Raw genomic sequence first — 9699 nt, 5'->3', positions numbered from 1 at the left:
TGGAAGAGGCCGTGGAAGTGGGCGGGGGTTGCCAGCTAGTACTGATGGTGGTGGGGGTGCATCTGCTGGTAGTGGCAAAAGCACAATAGCACCTAAAGCAGGAGGTGTTGAGCCTGCATCATCGTCTGGCTCCACAAGGCCTCGAAGGCTCCCTTTTCTGGGAGTAGGTTAACAGCCGGAGCAACAGGAATTGGTTTTGGCTTACATTGCCGAAACAGACTCCAGCAAATATGCCCTCCTCTTCTGAAGTTTCAAAAAAATGCAAGCACTGAGTCGTCAAGTGCTGGCTCCTGGTCAGGAAGAATCCCTTTCCTTGTGTCTTTCACCCCCACCAAAAGTGAATGATGCAGCAGGCCACACTTCACATTAGTCCATGTAGCTCTTTCCAAAATACCATGCCAGGATTATCAAGTCAAATTGTGAATTCCCCAGTCCAAAATGAATCTGACATGGAGTGTGGGTGGCCAGCAAGGGCAGTTGTGTTAATTGGTACTGGGCCAGTGTCTCAGAGGGATGTGTCACGGTGGTGGTGACCCGGTCCGTGGGCATGGGCGTCCATGCAAAGGTGTGAATAACGTTTATAGGTGAATGATACGTGACGCCACCTGTGGTTTCTGATCAGATTGACCCGCGCTGCAGTGTCGCTTCTCTGGGACAGATGCTGTGGTGCACAGCTAATATGTAGAAGCCCTGCACAGGTAGGGCCGTAGTCGCAGGGCAGATGAAAGAGTTGGTAGATGATGTGAAGTGCAGGATGTAGCAGAGCCGTGCGCCAGGCGCAGGAGAAAGATGACAGACACAGTCGTGCAGTTCCGTTACCTGTACTTGTTAAGTGCCGTACAGGACCCAGAGTACAGATGGAGAAGGAGTTGGTCAGCCTGGAAGCAAATTAGGAATTCTGTCTCTGCAGATAGGTAGTGTGGCCGCCGTTCTAGCACTTATCTGAGGTACTCGCAGTACTGAGTTCACTGAAGTTCCCCCTGTTGACTCTCTTTAGAAAACTTTTTCGTATGGCAGGCAGCCGTAGCCTTTTTCTTCTGGTTCACACAAGTCGCTACTGGGGCCTTTGAGCCTTAGTTGGGAACAGAGCATTTACCGCTGCTACTTCCTCCGGTTTCTGCTCCAGGACCGTCAGTGTCCCTACAAACTCGGAGACCGGAATCCGGACCATGCGCTCCAGCTAGGAGAGAGCATTAACTCTGCTCGTCCTCCAGCTCCCCTTCTCACATCCACACACTTCCCCTTCCCTTCACAGACTGCCCTAACTTCCCTTCTCCCGACCACAGAGAGCAGCTCCTCAGCAGTCAGGTTCAGAGCTCTCCCTGCTGGCCTGGAGTGGGAACTATGTTGTGTGTTGGTTTAACTGCTAGAGAGATCCTTCATTGCTCCCAAGCATGGCATCACACTCCCTAGGAGGAAGGTAATGCCTCTGTGGCGACCGTACTCCTGGGGGTGCCACAAGTGCACTGATGCCCAGCCACTGCTAGATGATTCTGCTGGTACATTGACCCAGACCACTACATTCCCCTCGCACTCTACACAGCCAGAATCTGACCCTGATGAAACTCAGGTTCCCCTTCCCGCATACTATACCACCTTACACGGTGACAAAGAGGAAGGTGCAGATGAAAGTGCAGGTTCCTTGAGCAGGTGGGGCATACTCATGGGCGACGGCACTGGCACAGGGCCCCTCATAGTACGCAAAAGTGTCTCTGCCGGTGGGAGGGCCCACCGGGAAGGCCCACCCACCGTCAGACACACCGCCGTGCCAGTGCCGTCGCCAACGAGTGGGCCCCCCCTGCTTGCTCAGGATCACAGCACTTGCAAAGTTGAAATACTTACCTCTCCCTGCTCCACCGCCGTGACATCTTCCGCGTTTCCTGACAGTGACATTCTGGTCAGAGAGCGAGATGACATCACGTCTGTACGCCCTCTGCCTAAACAGTCCAAGTGCAGAGAGATGGAAGATGGGGATGACGAGGAGTCCAGACTAGTACAGGGAATCCCTAGCGAGGAGACTTATTTAATTGTTTTAAAAGTTGGGAGCAATTTTTGGGGAGCACTATACTCTGGAGAATGATATATGGGGCCCACCAGACACTGGAGTAGCATTTACAGGGCCCATTATTCACTGGAGCATTAGAAATGGGGCCCATTATATATGGAGCATTATTTGGGCCCATAAGACAGTGGAGCTTCATCCATGGGGACCAACATATACTGTATCATTATGTGGAGCTCATCATATACCGTATGGAACATTATATGGGACCAATGATTCTGTATGGAGAAATATAAGGGCCTCAGTACTCTGTATAGCGCACTATGCGGTGGCCATAATACTGTATGGAGTAATATACTGTCCGTTTTTGGAGCTATTGGAGAATTTAAAATGGATATCAGCCATGAGATGTAAGAAGTGAAGTATTTTTCATTGTACTATACCGCTATTTCTCTGCCGTATCAGAGGATCATGAATTGTGGCATGTGTTAAAGGAGCCCATTGACACTCTTTGGCCCTGGGCCCACGAAAATCTGGATCCAGCCCTACCCCCCCACAACTTTAGCCAAATAACCCCCAGTTTTCAATGCCTAACTATTATTATAAAGTAAATTAAGGTTGACCAGCTTAAGTAGTAAGAAATGTTGTTTTTGGCATTGAAATGGGCACTGTAGGTGTGTTTACTGTCCTCCACTCACTGCCGACGTTTCTTCCCCATTGACTTGCATTGGGTTTTGTGTTTCAGTCGGCCTTCGACTTTTCACGATAATCGGCCGATTTCGTTCGACCTGACTTTTGCGAAAGTCGGGTTTCATGAAACCCGACTTGACCTGAAAAAAGGCAAAGTCGCTCATCTCTACTCATAAAGGTATATATATATTTTTTTTTACATTAGTGTTCACTTTTTTAGTGACTTATTTAATTACTGAGGTGGTGTGGTAGAATATATTTACAATTGTTGTCTACTATTGTGATTTGTTCATAAATTGACTTCTGCACGTTGAATTATCATCACCATTATTACTTAAAGAGTTTTGGCTAGATATGAGCAGATCGATTTGTTGAGCATTTAGTTTGTGGAGAATTTCCTGAAATTTGCGGTTTTACGCAAAGTCAAACATTTTGAGATTCGATTAGCAGTTCGGAAAAGTCAAACAAAAATCTTTCTTGGCTCCATTTCCTACACTGCTGAAGCATCAGAGAGCAAACATAATTTTTGATTGCTGCCTTGGCTTCCCTACAGTAACCAGCGATGGCTGCTAGCGGAATCACACCTTGTGCAGTCAGTACCTGGTGGTCAGTACCTGGGACATCACAGATCAGCGGTTCACAGTGAGCATAGTTTGTATGGCAGAGTCGTTTTCCATCTCCAGAGTCACTGGATAAAGGTGGGGTCAGAAGATCGTTGATTTTTGCATGCAAGAGAATCGGTCAGACTATGCTAATGTCACTCAGATCAAATTCTGTCAGAGTGTGATCCGAGTGTCCGACCTTAATGTGATCCAATTCTTTCACATTAGAAAATCAGAGCATAAGTGTTGAGAAGACAGACAACTTAATTTCTCCATCTTCTCCATTCTCTGTGTCCACGGTAATCGGACTGCATTCGGATAACATTCGATGCAGTCAAGTGTTTCACATGTGATCTGTCTTACCATGTTACCTTGGACCAGGTTATAAGGAGCGGGACTGGTCTTCTGACATCACTAGGTTGGTGGAGGTGGAAATACGTGGGAGGTAGGTGACCGTTTCTGGGTGCAATTCCAGAGTGGACAGTGAATCACTGAGGCTGATGGAGTCAGCGGACTTGGGAATATTCCAGGACAGACAAGTAGAATGACTGGGGAGGAAGTTTGACTATTACAAAAGACTTTGAGTCTCATGCGCTGTGTGCGGCAGCTCCTGAGGTTGGAAGTCTGGAGGCAGTGGAGGCCTGTGGTGGTTCCTGAGGATTGAAGCCTGGAGGAAGCGGGGGCCTGCGCCCTACAAGAGAGTGAAATGCACATCACACTTTACAGCACACTGGGACTGGTAAACCTCCTGTTTGTAAAGTGCCGGGGCGATAACGGACAGCAGCTCGGTCGCAACTACCACTCTGGACCACTTTAAAAATGCACACATAAACTTGTATAAGAAAACATGGCTGAATTCAGCATAATAAAAAATCACACATCTGCACAGCCCCATAGTATAACATTAGGCCTAGCGCTCTCTCTCCTATAGAATGTAAGCTCTTATGGTCAGCTGAGCCCTCTCTTTCTCCTGTTGAAAATAATTTCTTATGGTCAGTGAGGTCCTCTCTCTCTTGTAGAGTGTAAGTTCTTATGGTCAGTGAGGTCCTCTCTCATCTGTAGAGTGTAAGCTCTTATGGTCAGCGGAGTCCTCTCTCTCATCTGTAGAGTGTAAACTCTTATTGTCAGTGGGTCCTCTCTCTCCCCTGTAAAGTGTAAGCTCTTATAGTCAGTGAGGACCTCTCTCTCCTGTAGAGTGTAAGCTCTTTGGTCAGCAGGGTCCTCTCGCTCTCTCTCCTGTAGAGTGTATGCTCTTATGGTCAGCAGGGTCCTCTCTCTCCCCTGAAGAGTGTAAGCTCTTATGGTCAGTGAGGACCTCTCTCTCCTGTAGAGTGTAAGCTCTTTGGTCAGCAGGGTCCTCTCTCTCTCTCTCCTGTAGAGTGTATGCTCTTATGGTCAGCAGGGTCCTCTCTCTCCCCTGAAGAGTGTAAGCTCTTATGGTCAGTGAGGACCTCTCTCATGTCGAATGGTATCTCTTATGGTCAGTGGGGTCGTCTCTCTTTCATCTTCTCCATATGAATTTTACAAGCAATTACAAGGTTTCCAGTATTGAAATTTCCATGAATTTATTCACCGCAAGATGAAGTTTTTGGGGAAAATGTTGCAAAGTATACAAGATTGAGTTTCAAAAGATCCGCACATTTCTAGTTTTGCCTGATACTGATATATGCTATGTTCTTTAAAAAAAAAGTAGAGATCTAAGTAGAAACAGAACTGCTCTAGTTTATGGAATGTGTCTATTTAACTAAATGGGTGTTAGGTGCAATACCAGACGCAATCTGTAAACAAGGGTGGCGCTATTTATAAAAAAAAACACTTCCTTTTGTCCTCAAAATTGCCTAAATGATAGTTTGCCTTTTAAGGCCTAATTCACACATCAGTTTTCTGGTCAGCGTTTCAACAATATGTCAAATTGAGAAACAGGAGTGGCTCCAAATCACAGAACAGGTCAATTTCTTTCAGCTATAGTTTTTTTTTTTCTCAGAAGTTTATAAACACTGATGAAAAACTGGCCATTAAAAACTGATGGGTGAATGAGGTCTTATCCTGTACTTTATGTATCAAAGATCATTTTACATCGGCTTTTGTTTTGCATCATTTTACAAGACGACATCTCCTTTCTTGTTTCTAGTATCTCACATTCCTTATTACTAAAGACAATACTCCGCACGTGGCGCTTATTTCTGCTTGATTCACTCTGGTGACCTTATTTGCTGTAATACTTGTCTCGTTACCTCTCCTCTACATACTCACCTTTACCTTATTCCATAATCCATTCTCCCACGCACAGAACACACTGTTTCTACTGTTTGTTACATACCGGATTTTCCAAGGCTGCAAAACTGCAAAGGTCCATCAAGTTTAATCTTTTTCTATCAATTGTACTTCATTCCTCACTAGATTACTATTACTACCATTGCTTATTAGATCAATATCTAGCCCTTTTATGATGTGGTTTTGGAGCAACATATACCCTAAGGGCAGAGACACACTGGCGAATTTTTCGACCAAGAATCGGATCGTAAAACTTGCCCTGGCCGGCACCTCTCCTGACCTGAGCTTGACAGCGTAATGGATTACTATGCAGCTGTCAAGTTCAGGTCAGGAGAGGTGCCGGCCAGGGCAAGTTTTACGATCCGATTCTCGGACGAAAAATTCGCCAGTGTGTCTCTGCCCTAACTCTAAAATCAGAGTGCTTTAAATGAATAGAATCCTTTCCTGAACTCTAAATGCAATAAACCTTAGTCTTGTGGGTATTAGACTCAGGCTATGTGCACATATTGAATATTTGCAGTACATTTATTGTACCAGAATGCTGGCAGGAAAAACATTGGGCACATTTTTCATTTTTTTTAATAATTGAAACATGAGGGATTTGCCCGTGTTAGTCAGTCAAATCCCACATATTTTGTGGCTTTCTAACAGCCGTGAAACAAGCGGCCAAGGGGACTTGCACATTTCACTTGAAAATACCCGAGCTCCCAGGGCAAACTCATGAGCCAGGACAGAGTCAGCCGTTCCCTGTGCATTTTGGGGCCGGAACTATCGGGACTGTCATCACTGCTGCCGGGGGATGATTCATCTGAGTGGGGAGGACCTTTGCACTGGACAGCAGGGGGCGTGGGGGGGATGAAAGGAGCTGAGCATGGGAACAGGGGAGATTTGGTGGGAAGGCAACAGGAGAAAAAGGAGAAGGTTGACTCCCTCCCTACTGCTCCGACTGGGAACGCCGCATACTCTAGTTCCCTGCAGATTGACTTACCAACGAACGGTGTCTTGATTGAGCTGTCCCCGGACGTCCCTGTACTGGTCAGGTCCTTATCGCTCCCAGTGAAAGAAAATTTTGCTCGCTCTGTTCGTAGCGAGTCCTTTGGAGGTCCTCACGCTTCCGTTGCCTGCGGGTCTGTATGCTGCTCGTGTTCTGCGAAATCCCAGAGGAATCAACAAAAGAGACTGTTCCCGCATTCCAACATACTCAAACCAAGCAAGCACGCATACATCGGCATGGTCAGGAGACAGTTCATTTCGTTTCTCCGTAACAGAGCCAGAGACATTGTTCACGGTCTACGACGCCAGCGGGAGATTTTTCAGCCTCTTGCCAACAAGAACTTCAAGCGGTAAGTTACCGCTTTCGTACACCCTTTCCCCAAAAATATTGTGTTTTTGTGCAAATTCTGTTGTTGTGCTCAGTGTTCCTGTACCAATTCATTGTTGATTTCATATACCTGTACGTCAATAACCTGTTCAAGTAAATTCTGTTAACCCCTTCTCTGCTTCCGGCTTTTCACTGCATCCAACGAACTTCACTTCCTTTACATAAAGAGCACTTGCCCTCATCACTAGAGCTGACTGACGCTTAGTCAGGTGCTATACTTGCTAAGTACGGTATATTTAGGGATTAATTGTCACCAGGTTTTTCTCATATTACATATGGCCATCACATGTTTGCCCTATGCGCCATCATTCTAAAGTGACTCCAATTCTGCACTCTTTGGTCTTTCCCTGAGCATGCACAGAACAGTACTTAGCTCTGCTCTCTTCAGGGCAGAGCAAAGTATGCCTGCGCACAGGTGCGAAGGGGACCACTGTGTGGATGACGTAGGATGCGTCATCCACACAAAGCTTAGAAGGAAGATGGCAAGAAGAGAGCGAGCATAAGATTTTTTTTGCCTTACAGGGCTAAGTGGAGGTAAAAAGTAGTCATTGTGCTGTTTGGTATCATGGTGTTTACAACTAGTGGTGGATTATAAAGAGGTCAATCTGGGCAGTAGCCTAGTGCCCAGTGGTGTGGGGGGGCCCACCAGCCCAAGGAAAATTGCCCCATTTTAATATGCCACCATAGCGCCATGCCCCCCCATGTACCGACCCCTTCCTCCCCATCCCAGACCCACTGGCCACCGCAGCGCCACCCCTTACTGATAACTCCCTGCTCTGTGCGCACAGGACCTGTGATGAGGTCACAGGAGGGGAGGAGTCAGGGGTTACTTGATCAGGGGCTTCATTCAGAGGCCACTGATCATGTGACACCTGACTCCTCCCCTCCTGTGACCTCATCAAAGGTCCTGTGCACACAACCCTCAATGTATTGTATGCGGGACTCTGCTGTGCTGGTTGTCATGGTGCTGGATGAGGGAATTATGTGTGGGGTCAGGAGGGGTTTACAGGGTGGATGTAGCTGCGTGTGTGTGCGAAGTGTACAGAGCAGAGCCGCGCGTGTGCGAGGTGTACGGAGCAGAGCCACGAATGTGCATGCTGTACGGAGCATAGCTGCGCATGTGCGAGGTGTACGGAGCAGAGCCACGAATGTGCGAGGTGTACGGAGTGGAGCTGCACGAGGGCGAGGTGTATGGAGCGGAGCCGCGCGCGTGTGAGGTGTATGGCGCGGAGCCACGTGTGTACGGAGTGGAGCCGCGTGTGTCTACGAGGTGTACGGAGCGAAGCCGCATGTGTGTACGGAGCAAAGCCGCATGTATGTACGAGGTGTACGGAACGAAGCCGCATGTGTGTACGGAGTGAAGCCGTGTGTGTGTACGAGGTGTACGGAACGGAGCCCTGTGTGTACAAAGTGTACAGAGCTGAGCCTTGTGTTTATGTAGTGGAGCCGTGTGTGTGCGAGGTGTACGGAGCGGAGCCGCGCATGTGTGAGGTGTACGGAGTGGAGCCACGTGTATATGGAGCCGAGCCGCGTGTGTGTACAAGGTGTACGGAGCGAAGCCGTGTGTGTGTGCGAGGTGTACAGAGCGAAGCCGCATGTGTACGGAATGAAGCCGAGTGTGTGTACGAGGTGTACGGAGCAAAGCCGCGTGTGTACGAGGTGTACGGAACAGAGCCCTGTGTGTACAAAGTGTACAGAGCTGAGCCATGTGTTTGTGAAGCGGATCCGCGGGTGTACGAGGTGTATGGAGCATAGCCACATGTGTGCAAGGTTTACTGAGCAGAGCCATGTGTGTACGGAGCGTGGCCATGTGTGTATAAGGTGTACGGAGCAGAGCCGCATGTGTACGAGGTTTACGGAGTGGAGCCATGTGTGAACTGAGTGGAGCCGTGTGTGTGCAAGGTGTATGGAGCAAAGCCGTGTGTACGACGCATACAAAGCGGAACCGTGTGTGTATGAGGTGTGTGGAGCCATGTGTGTACAAGGTGTGTAATGGGGAGCATTCATACCTCGCAACCGTCCCAGATTTTGAGAGTCTGCCCCACTGCCCCGACTGGGAGCTTACTTTTCCAGTGGACACAGGAGTATACAACGGAGCCCCGCGGAGCAATTGAAAACTCGCACGTAACATTCCATCGGCAGTGACGTGCTGGAAGCTGACCGGAGGAGACTGTGATGGAACCATGGAAGCACTTCAAGGAATGCTTCAGATCATCACCATGTCCTCCTCCGACAGCGCGGACAGCAGGATTGCCTTGGACTCGGGGATGTCGGCCATGTGAGTGGATCATGATATGGCCTGCACCAGGAGGCTCAGGTGGGCACTACAATGTGAGCCGGGCTGGTATAGCATCTTTATAGAATCTTTCTTTCCCCTCTTTCCTTGTCTTTCTTTATTTCTCTCTGTTCTTTCTTTCTTTCACTCTCTGTTCTTTCTTTCCCCTCTTTCTTTCTCTCTCCCTCTCTGTTCTTTCTTTCTTTCCCCTTTCTTTCTTTTTTTCTCTCTTTGTTCCTTCTTTCCCCTCTTTCTTTCTCCCTCTCTGTTCTTTCTTTCCCCTTTCTTTCTTTCTTTCTTTCTTTCTTTTTTCTCTCTCTGTTGTTTCTTTCCCCTCTTTCTTTCTTTCTCTCTCCCTCTCTGTTCTTTATTTCCCCTCTTTCCTTTTTTCTCTCTCTGTTCTTTTTTTCTGTCCCCTCTTCTTTCTCTCTGTTCTTTCTTCCTTTCTCTCTGTTTCTCTCTTTCTTTCTTCTTT

This window comes from Dendrobates tinctorius, unplaced genomic scaffold (genome assembly GCF_039654945.1).
Source record: "Dendrobates tinctorius isolate UK_male_01 unplaced genomic scaffold, ASM3965494v1 ptg000093l, whole genome shotgun sequence".
Taxonomy (NCBI): Eukaryota; Metazoa; Chordata; class Amphibia; order Anura; family Dendrobatidae; genus Dendrobates; species Dendrobates tinctorius.
Note: the sequence above shows the minus strand (reverse complement) of the source record.